At 41.6% G+C, this 24,372-nt stretch overlaps 1 protein-coding gene across 2 annotated transcripts in view; it reads left to right on the top strand.

Moving 5' to 3' along the window:
• Nucleotides 1–24,372, top strand: part of APBB1IP (amyloid beta precursor protein binding family B member 1 interacting protein) — an 895,472-nt gene that overhangs the window by 243,813 nt on the left and 627,287 nt on the right. The gene's annotated exons all lie outside the window — the stretch shown is intronic.

The following is a 24,372-nucleotide window of genomic DNA, read 5'->3' as shown; positions in this document are numbered from 1 at the left end:
ATGGGTTTATACCAGGCAGAAATACATTCCTTAATTTCTGTCGCTTATTCATGTTAATGGACTCCACACGGTCAACAGGTGTTAATCATTGGGTGGCATTGCTAGATTTAGAGAAGGGGTTTGACACCCTGGGTTGGGAATACTTAAGGAGGTGCTTTGTAGATTAGGCATGGGACCCCGGTTCCTTAAATGAATAGACCTGCTTTACAATAAACCATTGGCATGTGTAAAAGCAGGGCATATTATCTCTGAACCATTCACCATAGGTTGTGGCACTCGACAGGGTTGCCATTTATCCCCGATAATATTTGCTATAGCAATGGAAACCTTTGCCTGCACACTTCTGGTACATGCTGTTGAATGGGGGATTCAAGCCGGGGGATATTGGCACATTATGTCATTGCACGCAGATGATGCCTTAATTTACTTAAGTAACAACACCATAATACTCCCTTGCCTTATGGCCCTTTTGATACAGTTCAGCTTAGCCTCAGGCCTGAAGGTGAACTGAGATAAATCGCAGTTATTTCCTCTGATGGCCCTGACAACACCCCAACAAACTGAGCTTCTGAGTACCACTCTTCCCTGGTCATTTGACTCCATTAAGTACTTAGGAATCCAAATATATCACTCTGAGAACGACCTAATAAAAAACAATGCTGGCAGGACTCTTATTGGCGCATGGTCTTCTCTGCCATTTTGGCTGTCGCTACCACTCTCGCCAGAAGGCAGGGTGGCCATTTCTAAAATGTTAATCCTTCCCAGATTGTCGTATTTCTTTTTGGCCTTTCCGTTGCCATTGCCTGCTAGGATTTTTGCGGACATGCGATCACTCTTATCAGCACTAATCTGGAATAAGGGCAGGCGTTGTGTAGCGCTTACTAAACTATATGCCCCCTTAGATCGGGGGTCTTGGTGCCCCAAATTATGAGTATTATTATGCGGCAGCCCAATTACAATGGCCTATGTGTTGGCTTGCCGCCATGAACAAGTTGGAACTTGGACAGAGGTTTGAGAATGCACCCCAGCTCTCAATCTTACGTTGGCTCGGTGGACTGGATGGTGCAGTACTAGGTGGGGAGGACAATGCTCTTATGTGCGAGGCTAGGAAGTTTTGAACCACATATTTAACAAAAAAATACTTCTATACCATACATGCCTGAACTGTCCCTTTGGGCGCTATTGGATGCCATGTGCTACAAACACGCCTGGATGCGGCATCCTGGCTTGCAGATGGCCTGTCGGATTGGGCAAATTGTTTACAGACAAGATCCTATATAAATTTGACTCTCTGACCTGTGATTATGGTATCCCACAAGGCTCATTTCTCATCTATGCCACCCTCTCAAGACACCTGTATGTAACATGGCGGAAGACACGTGCTTAACCCGAAACATCCCTTCTCCTACAAACACCACTGACACATGGTGGTGCCCGCAAAACTGTGACTCACCTCTGTAACTCTATGTAGAGGGCTAATGAGGCCCCCCATCTAGCTCTTTACGTGTACTGGGACACCGCCCTCAAAGTCACACTGGCGGATAAACAATGGGTTCAATGCCTTGGGGCCCCAAAATTGGTTTCTACGAATGCCAGACTCAAGCACATGCAGGTCAATTATTTGCACCACACATACCTCACACCATAGCGACTATCACGTATGTAACCTGGCCCCATTGTCATGCGACCCCTGTGGATTTTAGACATATGGTGTGGCACTGCCCCCAGCTTATCCCCTACTGGTGGTGGTAATCTCAGATGTTACGGGTGTCCATATGGGCAGAACAGGTACCCATTGCCTGCTGGGCGTTACCTCCCGCACGACCGAGAGCAAACCGATTGACAAAGTTATTGACCTGGCTTACGTACTGGTAAAAAGGAGACGAGCCATATGCTGAAAGTCCTCTATGCCACCCCCCCCATTTGTTTATGGCTTTCTGACTTACGCACCGCTATTCTAGCAGAACAACACACACAGATCACAGGCCGACTGGGCAGAAAGATGCCAGATACATCTCCAGACTGGCACTCATATCTGGAGAAAGTGGAAGCCAAGTCCGACACTCGACCTCCATAGATCAAGGTTGCCCTTGCCTGGCAGCTACTATTACCTCCGCACTCCTCAATACGTCTTCTTCAGGCCCAGGGACAGCAGGATGCTGCTATGTACATCTGAGGTGGCTCCTCCCCCCGACGCCCTGTACTCGCCCACCCTCAACATGATTCACGTTGCTATTTTCATCCTTTCCACCCGTTATTCACGCCCTCACCACGAAAATAATGGGTCCCCATGCCGTTAATTGCTGTTAATTGCCTTATTGCCTATAAATAGCGAATGTTACTACATTTGTTCCTTCCAGGGCCTTCCCGATGTGCACTATGTCATTATACATTACCTCATGTTGATGATGTATGCTTCTTGTTCTACATATGTTTATTCATTAATATAAGGAATAACACACTGTATTCTAGCATATTGATACAGTGCCGCGGGCGATAACTGGTCACCATGTACCCTGACTTGTTTTTGTTTGTTAAAACAATAAAAATATTCATTAAAAAAAGCACTGCCCACTAACCCCAAAAAACAACCTACACACTGACCTGTTAGACCAGCATTCCAGACATTGCCAGATTGCCTTGTACGCCAGCCCGACCCTTTCATGCCTCACACACAGATCCCAGTTCTAACTAGATTGCTCATGAAACATAGGGATATCCAGAGAATGAAATAAATTAATTCAGAAACGGCTAGTAAAAGAGCAGAGTGGCTGTGAAGAGCCACCCTCTGGTTCACAGACTCACTCCAGTATTGAAATGTGAAACACACTTGTGAGATTTGAACATTCAGGGCACAAAAACGTATTGCAAATCTAAAAGAGGGCATGGGTAGTTGTTCAATTTAAAATGGCCACATTTCGTATCTCCGCAATTGGTAGTTGTTCACCACACTCAAAGGAGAATGGGAGGAGATGTGGTCTAAGGGCTAGAAGTTCTGACCTTGGCACGGGTGCAAGATTTGAGTCTTGGCTTCAGCTCAACATCTTTTGGTTCTGGGCAAATCACTTAACCTCCTTATGCCTTACAGAATGTGTCTTGTAATTTTCTTTCATGTAAAGGGTCTAACATTCTTGAACAAAGTTTGTGCAATATAAAATTGCAAAAAAATAAAAATTGATGTATGAATGATATAGACTAACTGTGTGAATTGCTATGCCACCTTCCTTCCAAACACAGTGATGCAGTCTACACTGTTTGTCCTAAAGATTTGCAGTGGAGATTCCCGTCAACAATAGATGGCCATTCCCATTGTGGACAAGGAGTCATTTGTGGAGTATGTCTTATTTAGTTTTGCTGAAATAAGCTTTTTTGCACGTTGTCAGTGTACTGCATGACCAACTACAGCGACTTCCATTCTGCTTTATTGTTTGTGCTCATAAATGCAAAGAATAGCAGTGGAGGGATTTCCTTTGGTCTTTACTATCGCTTTGCTGTGGTTATTGATGACATATAACCTAAAAGCCACCTCATCAAAGCTGCCAAATCAATTCTACATGTAAGTAACATATTCAATGTTTGGATCTGCTTATCAGAGCACTTCAGTAAGCAAGCCAATCCTTCTGTTCACTACTACTCATTCATAAATATACTAGAATGCCACAGATTACCTTCAAAACTAGAAGAAAAACACCCAATAAAAATCACATTAACAACATTGTTTCATAGCAGAGCCCGAGTGGTAAGATCCAGTAAATGAAGGTAAGCCAAACAGACAAACAAGGAATGCTGTTTGGGTATTCAGAACAGCAAGCAGTTTATGATTGAATCTAAGCATGTATGACTAAAGACTTCTCATACAAATCTTCACACTATGAATAGAACTCTGAACACTGAAGCTTACCAGCAAAGAGATTATTTTCTACAAGTGATAACCACAGCCTTCAGTAATGTTCAGCACTGCTGAGTTCCGGTGCGGTACTAGAATATCATTACCTAAATATCATCTGACAAAGATATAGCGTCCTAAAAATCATTTACAAAAATATTGCCCCATTGGAATCAATAGTTGAAAATTTGAATTCAGTAGACCGAGATGTTTGTAAATACTATTTAGGCCACAATATTTATGTCAGACTATACTTTTGCTATCGATATTTTGACACAGATATTTTGAGAAGCATCCTTGACTTCCTTGAGCAGCATGCTTTGATCAATATCCGGTGGGAGTGGAGTGCCACTAAAACCTTCTGCCAAGATTTGTCCAACACCTTCTGTTTGATCTCAGTATGAGTGACTGTTCCTAGCTTCACAATAATAATTTTCTTGAAGCCAAGTGTTGCAAGTGAACATTAGAAATTGCCCCTACATAGTTGTCATCTAACATCAGGAATTATCACTATAGTTAGGGCATCTGGAGAGAAAGTGGCTTATTCTTCCAAAACTAACTGGTGGAAATCAGAATTTCGGGTGCTAGAACTGGAAGTAACCACACAGAACGGCCCAGTTTACATCTGCCCTCCTCCCCAGCCAAACACTTTCATCTCATCTTCACCCATGAATGTTATTCTCAAACTTTCATCCATTCATCTTCACCCACTCATTTCTCCAACCTCACACTCTCACCCACCCAAGCTCACTATTGCATGTAAAAATCCATTAATTGGTCCACATATTAAACATTCATTTATCCACCCATCCAGACTCACTTCAGTTTATCAATTTATCCGTCCACACACTCTCACTCAATCATCCATTTGTCCATCATCCTTAACTCTCACACACTCTAATTCATTCATCGATCCACTCATCCTCACATACCCATTTATTCCACATCATCCTCACACACAATGATTCAGCTATTCACCCGTCAGTGCTCTTACGGTTATACGTGCATATATTGCCCATAAATAAACAATTCAAACTAGACCTATTGGCTTCGTCGGTGCTCTTCGAAAGATAAATGATTCATTTAACCATTTGCATGTATTGTGACTCAGTCATTCACATTAAATGATGCACCAATACAGTGGCATTAAAATGTAAAGTCATTTGAAATTTAACATTAGTGTAAATGCTTCATCTTGTCCGATGCTTTGGGAATGTACTGTACTTAACTATGATGAATCATCACATTGGGAGTTTCCTCTACCTTACCACGAGTCCTCTGGTAACATTAGTTCATGAAAATCCCAAGGATTCTGAACAGTCACTCAAATGTCTGGAGACCCTGCAATGTGGCCAACTGATCCAGCCATGCAGGCCTTTCAGATGCACTGACCAATCAGGAGTTTTGACATCCTATAGCTAAGTTTCTTTCTCCTGTAACAATTTCTATTTAGCATCAGGGAGCTGGTAAGATGGTGCAATAGGTTGCAGGCACACTGTTAGCATCGGTATATGGCCTATAGCTGTCATGTTCACATCTTGGCGGGACTGACTACCACAGCCCTTCGGAGCTTGATGCATTGAGTGCCAACCTATTATGCAATAGTAAAGTTACATACAATGATACGAAACTGTGGCATCTACAAACAAGCAACACAGTTAAGCGTCCCAGATAACCTCATATTTTCTGGACTCTAACACTGAAAAATTAATAATTAAACGATCCAGCCCTGACCTTTTATTTAACAAACAGTGCACTCTGGGAACTGTAGTCCTATTTCACCTCAAATGGACTACATGTCTAGATTACAGTTGGCTGCGTAGTAAACAGGAGTGGTATCTCTTACGAAATTGCACCTGGTTAATGTGTTCGTTGCTGTGGCATTTCATTTTGTTTTCGCAATTAAAGCAGGGCGGTTCTGGTCACGTGATATTGTTTGGTAGACCACTTCCTGTCGTTGGAAACATTTAAGTGTGTGGCGGCCCGTAAGAAGTGATACTTCCTACCGTCAGCGTTCTCAAAACAGCCTGCTGCTTTGTAATAGAAAGGTAGCATAAACAAATGCGTGCTTTGTTAATTTAGAGCAGTAAAAAGAAGAAAACAAACATTTGGTATAGAGTTCTAGTCTGTAGTTAATTAAATAGTGGCCAGAAAAAGAACATTATGCATTGTTGTTTATTGTTGAGGCTACTAATTAAAACATAAAGGGCAGAGGCCAGTATTGTCTTAAATTAAAACGGTATGGATTGTGTTAGAACACGAAGAAGTATTCATTAGTACTGGGGTCCCCAGAATACTGTGCGGAATTGTTAAGAAAACAAGAGCAACATGGTTACAGAAAATCCAGTGCTTCGAACATACGTGGCAGACAGAACTTGTTTTCGTGCTTGCCAGTACACCCGATTCAGTCAGGAGACACCCGGTGTTTTAAGCCAAACATGGCTTTATTTTTGCCACCTTCCGCCTGAAATTGCCTCTCCCTCAACAGAAGTCAGTGTGATATATACATTCTCCCGATTTTTTTTTATTTTTATATCTCCTACTTTCCTCTTCTAAAATGTTGGCATGTTGGCATGAACAGTTCGAGGAAGACAATACAAGTGGATAAGACCCCGCTTCTCTCTTCCTACCTGCTTAATTTGTGCTTGTTGTTTCCGGTGCTGAGCACCTGCACTTATTTTTGAGGGCCGGCGCTTATTCTTCTGCCCCAAGCATTTGCTGCAAGCAAAAGACACATATGAGAAAGACAGAGGAAGAGAAAACCTAAAAGGCGTCACAATGGGATAAAGTAGAAAGTTGCAAAAGTGAGCTGAAGGGGCAGGGAGTGGCTGTAAATGGATTAAAGAGGTCCGAGATGGCTTCAGGATTACGCTGCCTCAGTATTCCGTGTGCCCACACTTAATTGCTGCAGCCGCGTGTTTTAGAGGAGGGCTTTGAGCACCAGCACGTTTTTATTTACAAATTAAGCACTGGTTGTCCGATTAAAAGACTGCACCTATAAGATGAAAGGAAATACTGCAACCATGATGACGTGACATTTGCCAGTCCAGAATGTTCCAAGCTGAAACAATATGTAAGACAGAAACAAGCAACATAAAAAAAAAAAAAAACTCCTTCCCCGTAAGCTTTAATACCTTATAAGAAGGGTGACCAGAATTTTAAGGCCAAAAACCGGGACATTTCACAAAAAATAGGACTACAATTTTACTTCAACCTAGCACACAGAATGACAGCGCTCCTCAACATAGAATTACAGAAGAGGCACTAGGAACATAAATAAAAGACAATGTTTTAAGCCAGTATAATGCCTGTTAATTAAATTGCTTTCTGATAACACCTGCTAACTATTTCTTCTTTGGAAAATAAAAAACACCCTCCCAAGGTTTTCAGGCGACCCTCTCTAAAAACCAGGACTTGAGCTAAATTTCCCAAATTCTGCCAAGACAGAAGGTGAAAAGCTGAGGCTGTCCCGTCAAATCCGGGACACCTGGTCACCCTACTCATAAGTAAATAATCCTAGAAAGGAAAAATCTGGTGAAAATCCACAAAACATATCCAGCCTGTAGGTGTTTCCACCCTATCCCTAAACTATAGTACCTTCAGAGGCTAAGCCTCGAACGCCGTCCTGAAGAATGAACTCCTAGTTAGTTTGGGAAAACAATAATCATCTTTCATAGTAGTTAACCGTTTTACTATGACATCTAAAGGAAAATTAAATGGAAAATGTCAGTGGTCCAGAAGGCAATAGCCCGCATCAAGAACAATTGGAAAAAGCAGGGGTTAAATCTGCAAGGCTGGAATCAGGTTGACTGGATACAATATTTCCTCAAAGGAGGACAGACTGCTGTGATGCATTTAATACTCAGTTCAAGCCTCTTTTATATTCTGACCAATGACTAAACCCAGTGTGGAGAGGTGAAGCCAAGAAGGTTTTTTTTTTTCATAAAATGTACAACATGTGTATGCACACCCATCTACTGGCAGCCAGAGCAGCATTCGAAAGCGGCTCTACCACTGGCCTCAGCACGGCATTTGCAGTTAAAGCTAGAAGAGGTTGTAGGGGGTGGCATGGTGTTGTAAATATTATGACTTTTCTTTTCTTTCTAGGACTTTCCCATCTTGCTTACCATAAATATAATGCAACAATCACATTTATCAAAAAGTGAATGCATATGAGTATATCAAGTGCACATTCTTTCCATAATTATTTTTGTTCTGTACATATGATAATCAAATTTGCATGAATATGTTCATAGTAAATGTGTATTACCTCTACATCCCTCGTCCTTGTCACAGTCATTGCATTAGAGGTGATCCCACCTTTCAGACAGGAAAAAAAAAAAGGCACAGGAGAACTCTAGAACGCATCCCCACCACCCCTCTGGGATCTATCATTAGGACAGCATTCTCAAAATCTTCCTGTTCCTTTTTCCTGTCTCCAGGGGCAAAGACACTTAGCCTGTAAAGGGTTTCGTTGTTTGCTGGGCTTGTGGGAACCTTTTCTTCTCCTGGCAGTTTTTGAACCTACTGCACGGCTAATGGTTTAAGTCCAAGTTGTTTGAAAGCCGCTTCCTCTCCGTCTTGGGACACTGGGGACAGCAGAGATGAGTGGGTGCATGCGTGGCGGTTAAAGAGACTGCACATTCACAAACTTTTTATTCAGAGTAGCACTCACAGCTCGTTTTCCCTGAGGCCATGTTTATCAAGGGGAGAACTCTCAGGTAAGAGGCATTTTTCCTATTGGTTGTGTTGGTGTAGATCCTTCAGATTATTTCTTTGCTGTTCTATGCTGCAATGTTTTGGAAGGGAAAGCAGTCTGCTAAGAGGAGACATGTTTCTCCTTCTCCTGCCAGGTCTCTTAAATTCCCACCCTTCATCTCATCCTCTCCTTCTCCCAAGAGATCAAGGAAGGTCAGAAGCAAAATTGAAGAAGAAAAAATTAGGAGGATTGTTTTGGACACCTCCAAGGAGCTGCATAGGGTGGAACCCAAAATGGCTAATAAGGATTCCACAGAGGGTTTGTCAGCCTTGGATATTTCTTCAGATTCTGAGGAAGCTTTTCCCGCACCTGACTTGTAGGGGAAATATATTTCCAGAGAGACTTTACTGAACATTTTAGCCTATGTAAGGGAATTATGGTCTTTAGGCCAGCGGACAGATCTTCCACATCCCATTTTCAGAAACCTGGTAATTCTGGTCTTCCTATTCATCAATTTCTGCTAGAGGTGATTAAGCAAGAGTGGAAGGATCCACAGAAAAACACACTTCCCAGGTTCACACATAAACAATAACCCTTGGAATATTACCAGATAATATTCATGTTGACTCTATGGTAGCCAGTCTGGTGGGCAGGTCTTCAGTGGTGGAAGATAGCATCTTGAAGGATCCTGCAGATACCACAGTTGATTCCTCACTTAAAAAATTGTTCTCTGGTACCCACCTTGCTATGAGCCGGCATTCACGGAGCTTATACCACTTAACCCTTGAGCTTGGACTTTCAAACTTTGTTTAAAGGTATGCAAGAAGGAAAGGAGAGCTCTGGCTTATAAGAATAAATGGAGTGACAAGTGGAGTTATTTTCAGATATCTCATTCGATATTGTAAGATCGACCGCTCTTACTGTGGCTATTCTACAGCTACTAGGCATAAGGACTGGAGCACTGACTTGGCCCCCGAGGTCAGTGGCTTAATGGATGCCTTTCGCTTGCTGTATGTTGTTTGGTTCCGATTTAGAGGAGAAGCTCCACAGTCTTTTCAAAGAACAAAAGCAGTATTCTCCATTCAGGAAGGAGCCTTCCAAATCTTCAACAACTTCTCATTGAAAATCCTTTTGGCAGCCATCAAGGAGGCATAATTTAAGTAGTCTTCAAGAGGTCAGGGCAAGCAGTGGTCCTTTCCGAAGTCAGAAACATGATGCAGGCTCCAAGGGTCAATCTTCCTGACTAAGCCAAGGAAAAGGAAGTTGGCCAGCAGCTAAGGGCTGGAGGACGGATAAAGGAATTTTTTTCTGCCTGACAGAAGATAACATCAGACAGACGGGTTTTGAATATGGTGAAGAGGGGCTGTCCAATCGAGTTCCTATCCCCTCCAGAAATGTTGAGGCCCATTCTTACGCTGTTACGCAGAAACACCTCCAGAAGAAAGCTCTGCTCAAGGTGATTGCAGCACTGATTTACAATTTGCCCAGTTCCCCTCTTGGAGAGGCAGTGCTTGATTTGTAAATGAAAGAGTGCCGGTGTCCAAAACTCTGTTCTGAAACACACAGCCACTGCAATTAAATGTACAAGCACAGAATACCAAGATTGTGAAATCCTAAAGCGACCTCAGGCCCCTTTAATCAGTTTACAGGTACTCCCTGCCCACTTTTGCAGCTTCCTGGTTTCTCCCTTTGTGACGGTTTTCCTTCTTTCTTTTCCCCCATCTTTCCCGTTTGTATGTTTTTTCCTCTTTTACTTGCAGTAAATGCCTGATGTAGAAAAAAAGTCTGCCCCCTAAAAATAAGTGGCGGTGCCCCCCACCAACAACCACCGGCTCAAATTATGCACTGCGGAGCGGGCTTATGTGTTTACTCAATTGTGTTTCTGATCAAGTTTCGCTTGGTGATAAATCTGAAACACTTGAATCCCTTCATTTGAGAGATCATATTCAAAATGGAATCCTTGCAAAGGATTATTCCCTTGATCTCATACGGTCATTTCATGATTACATTAGATCTCATGGATGCCTACCCACATATCCCAAAAGTCAAGGATCACTGGAGAGTTCTGAGATTTGTGGTAGGCACCCAACATTAGCAGTTTATGGTCCTTCCATTTGGCCAGAAATCTGCTTCAAGAGTTTTCATGAAAATGATGGCACCCATTGTTGCTCATCTGCATCTTCAAGGCATCCTGATTTCCCCCTATCTAGTCGATTTGTTGTTGCTTGCTCCCTCCGCAGAAACCACTCTTCAATTTCTAGAGCAGACAAAGGCAGTGCTTAGCAGCCTAGGTCGTTATAGATCCTTCCCACATGCCAGCTTCACCCTTCGAGGGATATAGTTTTCATTGGGGGAGGATTTCAGACAGATATGTTTAGGTATTCCTGCCGGAGAAGAGGAGAGTCCTGATCAGAGCCTAATCAGACTTTTGTTCAGCAAACAAGAAATACCAGCCAGGCTTTGCATAGAGATTGAAGGCCCCATAGCGGCTTGTGTTTTGACAGTTCTGTGAACTCGTCTGCATCTCTGGCCACTGCTATGGCACCTTCACAGATATTTCTCTCCGAAGTTCCAGTCCATGGATTCCTTGATTCCTCTGTCACTGAAACTGGTGGATGAATTCTCAGATTCTGGAAAAGGGTATATAAATGCATCCACTGCCTCTTCTTTTCCTCACACAAGATGCCAGCCTGGTGGATTGGGGCGTGACCATCAGTTATCATTCTTGCCAGTTCAAGTGGTCCCTGTTGGAGAGAAAAAGATCCTCAAATTGGAGGGAACTTTCAGAAATCCACAGAGCCCTGCTGCATTTCAAGAAATTGATCTTACAAAAACAAGTATTGGTGCGAACAAACAAGACAGTTCCTGTGGCTTACGTCAATCACCAGGGGATTACTCACTTAAGGTCTCTCAACCAGGTGAGAACAGCATTCAGTTATTGTGCAGAGATGCATCTTCTGAGCTTGTCAGCCGTCCACATTAGAGGGCTGGACAACACACACGTACATCTATTGAGCAGACGTTTTCCAGCATTCATGAGTCTTACCCTATCTCGGTCCACCTTCAGGAAGATCTGCAGGGTGTTTGGGCCTCCATTCCTCAATCTGTTTGCATCCAATCACAATGCCCTGGTTTAAAGATACTGTTCCCAGTTTCAGGAGAAGGACACATGGGGAACAGATGCTGTTCAGATAGCGTGATCCAAAAAGCTGCTGTATGCCTTTCCACCATTTCCTTTGATTCCAGGGGAATTGGCCAAAATACAGCATGAGAAGGCTGATGTAATTTAGATGGTTCCCTTTTTTGCCTCGCCAGTCATGGTTCCCAAAGAAGAAATCCAAATCAAGGAGTCCTCCTTGAATTCTTCCTCTATTTCCTTCACCTCTCAAGTCTCCCTCTCTTCCTTCTGTCTCTAAATCTGAATCTGTCGGTATGGAAGTGGAAAGGTTGAGTCTGGTGAGGAGAGGCTTGTCAGACACTTTGATTACCACCCTTCAAAGGTGTAGGCGTCCTTCTACTATCAGGGCTTACTCAGAACACTGGACTTCTTTTGAAAACTGATCTAAACACAAGCTTTTTGTACCTTCTTTCCCTGTTGCCTCAGTGTTACAGTTCTTGGTGGAGGGTTTTTAGCTTAACCTTGTCATTTCTACTTTGAAGGGGCATTGGTTTGCAATTAAAGCTTTTGGGAATTTTCTGAACCCCAACATGAGATTGAGGTTCTGGTTTTCAGGTTATTCAGAAGCTTTTTTTTATTTCTAGATTTCTCCATTCTTCTCGTGCCCCACCTTGAGATCTGCTTCAGATCTTAAGGCTTTGCAGAATCCTCTGTTTGAGCTTTTATGGTTGGTAGATTTGAAATGTCTTTCTTTCAAGGTCTGTTTTCTGGTGGTCATTATGTCTGCCCATAGGATTGGTGAACTATCAGCCTATCAGGTGTTCCTTCCTGCTTTCTTTTATTCGCCTGCACCTGAAGAGTAAATTGCTTTGCATACTCTGGATGTTAAAAGAGTGGTTTCTATTTATTTTAACACATCACAGGAATTCAGATGCTCTGATTATCTCTTTGTGACTTTTGGTAAAGCAGGAAGAGGAAGGAGAACCACCAACATGACTGTGAGCAGATAGAGCAAATCCACAATCATTCAGGCAGATTAATCCGCCCTAGCTCAGAGCTCAGTGCAAGGCCGATCTACAAGAAGTGTTGCAGCTTTCCAGGGCAGAATTTCAGGGAATCACAAACCAGGAAGTATGCAGGCCACTTGGCATCCGACAAGTCATAGGAAATGAGGCCATGTTTCTGAGTATTGGGATGCCTACCTGCAGGCAGGAAAGAATGAAATGGTTTTTGAGCATCTCCTGAGCTTGATGCATGTATAATTCATAAGCACAAGCCATATTCTCAATATAATTTTTTTTTTAGCCCGGTAAGTTATTTTGTTATTTAAGTAGGAAGCTCGTGAAGTGTTACATGCCCTCTTTTGGTTATTTCAAAGTAGTTAATAGTTCAGAAATCCGAACAGTATTGTATAGTATTTGTGGGCCAAAGGAATATGACTGAGTGCCTGACTGACTTTCTGACCAACAAAGGCATTTATATAGCAAACAATATCCCCTCTGGTCCGCTCCACACGTTTTAAAAGTGATCTGCCTAACCAACAAGCTAGCTTTCAGCATTTTAATAAAATCATGGAGTGTGGTTGCAAGGCTAATGTCCACTGTAAAGGCATTCCATACCAAGGGGGCTTGTGCAGAAAAAGATTGGCTGCCACATATATGTGTACAACAATTTAAGGACTGTTTGGATGGCCTTATTTCTACTACAGAGATCCCAGAAGGGGAAGTATGTCCAACCTTTTGATACTTGTAACTGAGTAAAGTGGTTCAGGCATGCAATCTTATATTTAATTTGGGACATGAGAGTCAGCCAGTGTAAACTTCTATTTGCCACAGAATGTCTTTTTTATTGACACTGGTGATGGCTCTTACATTTGCATTGTCTGCTCTCTGAAGTTGGTCAGTGTAAACAGTGAATAACAACATTATTGGGTAAAATATATTGTGTGACATGAGTACTATGACATGAATATTGGTTCTACAAAAATACCAAAGAAGAGAATATAAAAGGTAAAAATATTGTTTTTATGTACAAAATATATATTTTTAAATATTGCAAATATTGTTTACTTCAATATAGTTGTATTAAATATTATCATTATTTTAATATGTATCAGGTATTATAACAAATGTAGGTGTTAATTTTATTAGGACATTTGTCATTTTCAAAGTGTTGTCCAATTTATCTTTACAGTAAATTAGTAATTTATAATTTAGTATCAGGTTTCTGGGTTAGTAGGGAAATAGTGTGTGAAGTTATTTAAATTACACATTTTATTTTTTAACACATTTTTTACATTAATTTAATTTGGTAATTTTGTAAATTTTAATGTATTATTTTAAATATTTAAATGTATGTTGTGACTTTTAATGTATAATTTATTTTTGTACAGTTTAATTAGTAATTTATATTTAAGTAGTGGGTCATTCGGTTTATAGGGCATTGGGGTGGGAAGGTATTATAGTTGTAATTATTTTCTTTTTTAAATCTTTTTATGTTAACTTTAATTTTCAGTTATAGTGACTATAACTCGTGCCCTAAGGAAACTATAACTTGTACCCTCGCCATGCACTGCTAATTACCCCAACTATTACAGCCCTAATGACATCTTTTATAACATTACTGATAATATCACTGTAACATTTGTTTTAAAAATATTCATAACAAAATGTGCATGGTGTGAGTTGTAGTTACCTTAGGACATGAGTTGTAGTTACTTGAAATAACTCTAACTATAACAGGTGAATTTTTATGGTTTTGTACGTTTAAAATGTGAGCCTAACTATAACATCCCTGTAACCTTTGGGTTTCTAAGTGGAAAAAAAATATATATTTATATGTATATATATATATTTTGGGGTGATCCGTCCAGTGGGGGCCGAGAAAAATAGGCCAAAATCCCATGCATTTTCCATAGACTTGTTTAAGACAGGCTACAGCAAATACTGCTGAACGGAATTACACCAAATTTGGGAGGAAGCTAGATCTTGTTCCACAGATTGTGCTTTTTACAATTTGTTGTAAATCCGTTCAGTAGTTTTGGAGAAATTAAGAGTAAAAAATAATTGTATATTTTGGCAGTTGAACTCGCAAGACTCCTGCGAACCTTCCACGAGAACGCAAATTAAAAGATGGAGCCCTGTGATTGGTCAAGAATACAGTTTTTCCTGTGAGCCTTCACTCTCAAGGAAGGACCTCAAGACCTGGCTCTTCGACTGAGCACCTTCTTTCAGTGCCTTGAGACCCTATGGGTGATTAGCGGCACTTTACAAATCCTTGATTGATTGATTGATCTCATGGGAGCCAGAGGATCTTGCAAGTCCCACGAGAGCTAGTGCTCTGATTGGCTGGCTGTTGAAATTTTAGAAATGAAATGGCCACCATTGCTGTTTACTGTGAACAATTGGAGGGGTTGTGGAAATAAAGTAAAAAAGCTATACAAGGGGGCAAAAGAAAGGCATGCTGTCCCCATAGATTTAGAGCAGAGGTGTTTAAGGGATAACTATCAATAAAAAAATAAAGATAAAAAGAAATGTATATTGTTTTTAACCAATTTTTATGTTACCGCAGGACTCTTGCGGAGTTGTGAATAGTAAAAAGGAGTAGATGAGTTCTTATTACACTCTAATAGTGGAATGCATATTGTGGTCCTTATTTTTTAGAGGAAGTACGTAACGGATAAGTACTGTGATGAGTAGAATGTTAATTCTTTTTTCCAACAAAATTTACAATCAGTAGAAAGGAGTAGGTGATCTTTAAATACAGTCTAGTATGAATGCTTATTACTGAATGAAGGAGTCCTACTGGAGATGGTATTTATCAAAGTCTACTATTTATGTCCATTGGCTTGAGAAGAGTTGTGAGTAGAGTTAAGGCTCCTTTCAGACCCTACTGTGCACACCTGTCATTTGAGAGAGAGTTCAGAAAGCAGAGGCCAGTCCTTCCACGTACCCTACTATGCACACCCATCATCTAAGAGAGAGGTCAGATAGGAGAGGGCATTCCCTCACCACACCTTACGACACACACCCATCATCTAAGAGAGAGGTCTGAAAGGAGAGGCCAGTCCATCCACACACCCTACTACTCACATCTGTCATGTGAGAAAGAGTTGTGATAGGTGAGTTCAGTCCATCCACAAGCCCTACTATGCATATCCGTCATCTGAGTGAGAGGTCTGAAACAAGAGGTCAGTCCATCCACACACACTACTAAACACACCCGCCATCTGAAAGGGAGGTCTGAAAAGAGAGGTCAGTCCCTCCTCACACACTACTATGCATATCCATAATCTCAGAGAGATGTTTGAAAGGAGAGGCCAATCCCCTCTCACTCACGCACATCCGTAATCTGGGAGAGAGGTCTCAAAGGAGAGGCCAGTCCATCCACTCACCATACTACGCACACCCATCAACTGGGAGAGAGGTCTGATAGGAGAGGCCATTCCATCCACACACCCTATAAGGCATACTCATCATCTGAGAATGAGGTTTGAAAGGAGTGGCCAGTCCACCCACACACACTACTATGCACAGCTTTAAAAAGCCAAGACTTTAACTGTTTGCTACACAGAGCAAGAGAAGTTTCCTCCTTGTCATAGCCATGACACATGAGACCACCTTGCCTCCTGACAGTGAAACGCTACCATATTCTATTAAATTAAGCCCACCATTTGGGTAAAATGTCTTCCCCGTACCACTTCCTGTCCCTTTTGTGACGGAGAACGCTATGCTGTACGGAATTTTAGGTAAGCCGCTATCCTGCTTTACTTATACGTAATTTTGCTGGTTTCTTACCATTTTGGAGCAGCCGGCAGGGCACACTCCACGCTCAGGTGCTTGAGCTGGGGCTTTTCCACAGTGTGTCATGCCGAGGACTGAGTAAGGGGAGGTAGACCCACTCCGGTTTGCTAATCTTGATGTTCCCATATGAGCGCGCATGGATAATAGCGCATGGGGGCCAGTGCTTTTCTGCAGGAATTTGGTCTCACAAGATGTGATTTAATTGATTGTCCACCTATTTAAACAGCAAAATGATGCTATAGAGCATCTTTCTGACACAATGGAGCCAGTTCCCAGCACTTCTGTGGCAGGGCAGTCCACTGATGAAGAAGTCTTCTCTGTCTCACCCACACTTTACATACTTTAAATGATGAAGCTGTTGCCTCAGCATTGGCTCAGTCAGCGCCCAAAAAGCAAAAACTGTCTCCTGAGGATGAAGAGGTTTCAGATGTGGGTCCCAGGGGCAGCTATGTGCAAGGCCCTCAGTTTTAGGGCACGTTGAAACATGTGAGAAAGACATTGGATTTCCAAGAGAAACAGCTGGTGAAAGACGAATTCCTCTCATTGTGCAGAACCCCTGTAGTGGATGACTTACCCATTAATTTAGTAATTGAAGGGGTATTCTTGAAGGAATGGAAAGACATTGACAAGGCCAGTTTTCTATGCTTTTTGGCATAAAGATATGTTCTACAGTCATACAAGGTGAAGTTTCCATAGCAGCCTAAAGTTAATTTGATTTTGGAAAGCATAGTTTCTCCATCACCTTTGGCCTCCGAAGAGGCATATTTGGCAGATACTAATGATAAAGAAGTGGAGACCTCATTAAAGAGGGCATATGCTACCTCTAGGTTTTTCTTTTAGAGCTGCCACCCATGCAGCATACTATTCTCAAACTTTACAAAAGGACTTTCAGCTTTTGTTTGATGCACTTCAGGATCAGGAGGACACTACAGAAATTCTAGCTAAATGAAAATATTATCCCAATTTTTATCAGATGCCTCTTCTGACTTTCTGTGGTCTTCTGCTACTGCAGCAGTAGCCTATATTGCTGCACAACACCATATATGGCTCACGTTGTGCGAACTGGATAAATCCCAAATAACGCTTATTCTGTGCCTGCCTTTTACAGGTGATAAATTGTTTTCTGCGCAATTAAAAGATATGGTAAAGAAGACTACTGAGGAGAAAAGAGTTCTACAATCATTTTATCCTTACAATGTGAAGAAATGTTTTATCCAAAAGAAATATAATCACGCTGTTTGGAATAAGCACCCATTTCGAGGCTGGCTTGTGATCGGGCAGCCTCAGAGAGAGGAAAATCCCAGCTGGAGCTGCAATCCCAACTGCATCTTCCAGCAAACAATTGACAATCAATCCGATATGGTGGGAGGAAGAATAGCCCGCTTTTTTTCAAGTTTGCAAAACCTAATTTCAGACAAGTTGGTACTCAACATTGGCACTGCAATGCATTACGGGCCCTACTAGAGGGCTCTTTGCCGGACATCTTTTTAAAAAAGGAATGCAGGGGGTGAGTGGATGTGAGAGGGGCTGGGAAAACTGTTAAAATTGGCTGAAGGTGCCCAAGAAAACTTTCTTTAATACAACCAGGCACCCCTGCCATGGATAAAAACAAAAAAAGAGGGAAGTACAGAAAGCAATAATCTGGTTCCATTCCAACAACTAAATGCATGTCTACCGCTCTAATTAGAGATTTAGATATTTTGGAACTGTATGTGGGTATTCTCTACACTACAGAACTACTAGTAAAGGTCAACATGTTTCTCGCCTCATACAGTCACATGGTGGCGATTCTTCAGGAATTGTTGTTGTGCCTAACCCTCACTGAAAGTTAAAAAAAAAACTCTACTCCTATTGCCTATGTAAGAAATCACTGAAATTTTATGTTGGAATTATAAACTTCTGAATTGGGAAACATAATCAAACAACATAAAACGAGATAAGTTAAAAACAACATTCAATGGGCACATACTAGTAACCACATTTTTCAACCTGAAAAAAACACCTGTTTCAGGTGTATGTGAAAATGACAAGCCACACTCATGCATGATGTTGGTTAAAATGCCCGTGTGTTTATGCTGAAGCAGAGAAGGGGCATCCCCCCAAAAGTTATTCTTACCTTCCTAGGTCAGGTACAGGGGCCCCTTGGGGGTTGCATGGATGCTGGCCACTCTTCTATCAAGACAATCTGATAACCATGGTTGTGAAATACATGAGAAATAATTCTTTATGTGTCCTCAGATTGGTATACCTAAGTGTAAATCATATTGGTTGGTTGCTGCCCTGGGCAGCACTATACTCCCATCATCTGGAAATTGACAGAATATGTGGGATCTATAAATGACTCTAAGAAAAAGTACGTGTGTTATGATCAGGCTGATTGGATCCTACCAGGCGTCTCCAACGGGCTATCCAGACATTGACAGGGGAAGCAGAATTGGCAGGGTGGATGAATAGTAAGGAACCCTGAACATCCTATTTCTACTGCTTACCTAAGATCCACAAAGGGAAGATACCTCCACCGGGCAAGCCTGTATTGTCGGGGATTGGATCTGTCTTGGAACCTCTATCTAAATTTTGTGATCACTTTCTGCAACCAATTGTACCACACACTCCAACCTTCTTGAAAGATGCCAAGGATGTGTTAATCCTTTTGGACCAGATTAATTCACAGGGATTGACTGATGTATTGATTTGTCTAGATGTTGAAGCTCTATACACCAGTATACCCCAGGATGCTATGCTGTCTGTGGTGGAAGTTATGCTTCTCCTAGATACATGGAATTATAATACCCCCGCTCATTTTGTGGTGGACTGTGTGACACTAGTCCTCAAAGAAAACTTCATTGAATTTGAGAACCAATTATACACCAAAGGATAACTTGTGGGAGGATGCTCCTCCTATTCTTGAGCATGAACACATGGTTGCTTTACCCCATGTCATGCATGAGTGTGGCTTGTCATTTTCACATACACCTGAAACATGTTTTTTAAGGGTGGAAAATGTGGTCACTAGTATGTGACTATTGAATGTTGTTTTTAATTTATCTCATTTTATGTTGTTTGAGTAGGTCTCCACATTCAGACGTTTATGATTCCAATGTAAGATTTCAGTGATTTCTTACATAGGCTATAGGAATAGAGTTTTTGTACTCTCTTAGTGAGGGTTAGGCACAACAACAGATCCTGAAGAATTGCCACCAGATCCGTGTGACTGTATTAGGCGAGAAACATGTTGACCTTTACTAATAGTTCTGTAGTGTAGGGAATACTCACACACAGTTCCATAATTTCTAAATTTCTAATTAGAGTAATAGACATACATTTAGTTGTTTGTAGGGAACCAGATCATTGTTTTATGTATTTCCCCCTTTTTTGTTTTCAAACTTGACAGGGGTGCCAGGTTGTATTAAAGATAGTTTTCTTGGGCACCATCAGCCAATTCTAGCAGTTTTCCCAGCCCCCCTCACATCCACACTTTTAAAAAGGATCTCCAGCAAAGAGCCCTCTAGTAAGGTCCGTCAGGCATTGCAGTGCTAGCCTGATGAGGAGCATGGCCCGATGATAATGCATGTCACCCAATGGTGAGTGAGGGCTACTGTTTCTATAAGACTAATGCATGTGGTGACTGAAAAGACCCCTACCCTAATTGGTGGAATGGAGTCTGTTCTTTTGGAACAGTGCATCTTAATTCAGTTATAGGTTCATGTAGGGAGAGTGATGCACTGGACCACATAATTCTCCCTAGGTTAATATCCCAAAAATTGTTTTTCGTACTCAACATTGTCCAGTAAGGTTATCAAATTGTTTTTCACACACCCCCAGTGGATCCATTCCTTATTCAGAACAGTTGATGAAGAATCAACTGAAACTGCAGGCAGTTCATTCGCGGGTACAGAACTGCTTCAAAAGCGGGTATTAATTCCAGTTCCAGCCCACTGACACAGGCAAGGGTACTAGTCCGCTCTCTTTTTGGTACCAAAATCGTATGGAAGCTTCTGACCTATCCTAGATTTGAAACAACTCAACGCTTTTGTACTGGACCTTCCATTCAAAATGGTGACACTGCAGCAGGTCATCTGGCTACCTCGCATAGCCCCCATAGACTTACAAGACACCTATTTCAACATCCCAATACATGCGAGCTCTCAGAAATACCTTCGCTTCACAGGTGGAGACAATCATTGCAAGTTCAGAGTGTTACCTTTCAGTCTCTCCTTCTCTCTGAGAATCTTCATGAAGGTACTGGCTCCAATGGTGGCTCACTTACATTTGCTTAGGGTACAATTGTTTCCATATTTGGATGATTGGTTAATTGTGGCATCTTCTTTTTTCAAGGCTCAGGAAGATGCGCAACCGACCGTTCAATTGCTGTCATCTCTAGGACTGGTTCTGAACCAGGAGAAATAATATCTACTACCAGTTCATCAAAGACAATTCATTGGGGCATTGTTTGATTCAGAGAAGGTGAAAATGTTCTTGCCGTAAGACAAAATGGATAACCTCCAATCCAAACTCAATTGTTATAGCAGAAAACAGTTACAGCCAGACAACGGTTACAACTCCAGGGTCCCCTGTCCTCTTGCACAACGGTTGTCCTATGGTCAAGGCTTCACCACAAACCATTGGTGCAACATGTTATAGCTCACTGGTCTCTGACTTCCCTAGATTACAGTGTACAAATCCTTATTATACCTGCCATTGTTCAAGAACTCCAGTTGTGGCTGTCACCTCAGAACCTTCTGCAAGGGATCCCCTTCCCCTGCTCATTATGACATACGCAAGTCAATGGGGCCTGGGGTTACTCTTGGTCCTCAGGAGGAACAAGGAAAGTAGTTTGAGTCAGAAAGTCTCAGTTCCTCGAATTTAAGGCAGTTAGCAGCAATAAGGAGTGCAAAGTTGGCCTTTGTGAATGTTCTGATGAGGCAACATGTCTTAGTCAGAACAGACAACCAGGTAGCAAAGGCTTATTTAAACAGACAGGGAGGAACATTGTGCCTGCCACTTTGATCTCTGGCCAGGGAAATCCTGACTTGAGCAGAGAAGAATCTGTACTCAATCAAAGCAGTGTACATTCCGGGGTCATCCAATGTCCAAAACGTACAGACTCAGCTGAAATACCACATCTACCAAAGACTTCCACTTATATACCAACCAGTTCGGTCTTCCTGTCTTGGATCTCTTTGCATCCCCACTGAATGCTCTTCTCAGATGGTTCTGCACAGAGACTCCATGACCACAGGCTTACTGCACATATGCCCTGACTCTCCTGTGCCCACAGGAACTCCTGTACTCTTTTCCTCCATATCCCCTCCTTCAGAGGCTGCTTTGAAGGATTTGGAGAGAGACTGTCTCAGTTCTTATTGTGGCTCCATTCTTACCATGACATCCTTGGTTTTCGATTCTGATGCAGCTTGCTCTAGGATGGTGCCTTCACCTTCTTTTCTTTCTAAGACTTTTTCACTTGCCGGACCTAACATTAACTCAAATCCGTCAGATACATTTGACAGCTTGGAAGTTGAGTGATCTGGGTTATGAAATCTAGGTTGCTCTAGAAAAGTACTGCATAATATCCAATCAGCAAAAAGAGACTTTACATTGAAATCCTAGGCAAAACACTGGAAACACTTTTCTTGGTGTTCAGTAGTGGGTCTAGATCCAGTATTAGGGGATCCATTTACAATTTTGGATTTTCTCAGAGATGGGTTTGCGAAAGGCTTATCTCCTTTTACCTTAGCCTACCAGTCGGGAGCCATAAAATCCTGCAGGGAAACTAGTGGGACTCTTGTTGATATTCTTCCTCTAGTTATGAAACTTCTTTAAAGATTCTGGGCAAGAAAACCTGTCAAGCCCCCTTCTATGCCTTCCTGAGATCTTTCAGTGGTTTTGGAAGGATTACAGAAAGAACCATTTGAACCATTAGAGCAACTGGAAATGCCTTGGTTTTCTGGACAGTAGCCTTTTTATTAGCAATTACTTTGGCTAGAAGATTGGGTGAGGTGTCTACTCTTGTCATTATCTACCCATACTTAGAACATTTTTCAGACAAGGTTGTTTTACGTCTGGATCCAGCATTTAAGCCAAACATCCTGCCGGCTTTCAACACAGATCTGGAAATAATTCTTCCTGTCTTCACTTCTGATCTGGATGGTCCATCATCATTGGATGTGCAAAGGGCCTTACTCATTTATTTAGAAAAGACTAAACCTTTCAGATCCTCCTATTCCCTGTTTGTCTGTTATGGGTTGGCTTCCAAAGGGAAAAAGGCTTTTTTGACTACCATCAGTAGATGTGTCCACCAGGCCTTAGTCGAAACTTATGAAACTCTAGGTCTAACACTACAAGGAAAAGTATTGGCCATGTCTACCAGAGCAGTAGTGGCTTCATGGTCTGAAGCAGGTGGGTTTACCGTGCAGGAAATATGTCGACCAGCCACCTCGGCTACACCACATACTTTTTGTTCTCATTATAATTTGGACATTTTTCTTCAGATTCTAATACTTTTGGGCTTGATTTAGATATTTGTGGACGAGTTACTCGATCACAGTGGTGAAGGATATCCCATCCACCGAAATCTAAATCCCATTATATCCTATGGGATTTAGATTTCAGTGGACGGGATATCCATCACTGTTGTGACGGAGTAACTCATCTGTCAATATCTAAATCAGGCCCTTTGTTTTTTCTGTGCTGAAATCAGCAGGGCTATTAATTTTTGTGAATAAATATTTCTATTTTGTGCATCATACAATTATGTCTGTTATTTATAGCTTTGGTTAATCCTCATGAGTCATGGATATGACCAGGAGGACATACGTGGGGTAATGAACAGATTACTTACGGTGATCTTCATTACCCTTAGGTTAGTCTTCCTTGTCATAGCAACAACCCGCCCCACCCTTTCTGAGACACAGTTATATGTGGCTTAATCACATGCAGGAATTGGTTTGGAGGTGGCGCCTTTTACCGGATTGATGGGTTCAATGTAATAGAAATAAAGGAAATCTTGGGTTGCGTTTCCCTGTCAGGAACCAAGGTGTCCTCATGGGTCATGGCTATGATGAGGAGGACTATCCTAAGGGTAATGAAGATCACCAGTAAGTCATCTATTCACTCATTGGCCCTGCAATAGAAAAGGCCCTTTCACCAAAGGTCATATGTGTGCCTTCAGAATATGAAGCAGACATTTGCCAGAAGAGTGTAAAGCTTGTGTGTGTGTGAATGTAATGACTACCAATGTAAGGCTTGTAAGTAATGTTAGTATACCATTATAATATACCTACAGCCTGGTGGCAGGCTCATTGAGTATAGGTTTAGAGCTCTTTTTAGTTATAATACCAAGTCTGTTCCGTGGTTCAGTTGATAGATAAGATGTTTCGGTCAGGTGGTCAGCTGGTATTGTAAAAATGCTTACCTGTTCATGTATTTATCTTATTCTTCCATTGCACCAAAGGAACATGTAATCACTTTTCTCTAGAGCAGCTGTTCCTATTTTAGCCACAATGGCTTTATGGTCTTTATTTTTAGTAACCCCTAATTATTATTTTTGATTGCCTGCAGCTATATTGTGAGGGGACATTATTAAATAATCCCTTGTTATTAGCAAGTAGAATGTTTGTGTTCATGGTTCTGCTTTCTGCAGCACATCATGAAGCTTTTGCTTGGCTAATTGGCCCTTGGTCATCTGTTGCTGATTTGACCTCTTTTCACTTTGTAATCACCATAACTGATGGTAATTTCTCAAAGACTATTAAGGGATTTAGAATTGTCTCTCCTGTACTAATAATCGTTTGCAGTAATGGAAACACATTTGGTTAAGTTCTATTTTTTTCTACCTAATATGTGTTTTTTAAATCGTATTTTGATTTGA

Source organism: Pleurodeles waltl, chromosome 10 (genome assembly GCF_031143425.1).
Source record: "Pleurodeles waltl isolate 20211129_DDA chromosome 10, aPleWal1.hap1.20221129, whole genome shotgun sequence".
Lineage (NCBI taxonomy): Eukaryota > Metazoa > Chordata > Amphibia > Caudata > Salamandridae > Pleurodeles > Pleurodeles waltl.
The sequence above is the reverse complement of the archived record's forward strand: the minus strand, read 5'-3'. Positions and strand labels throughout refer to the sequence as shown.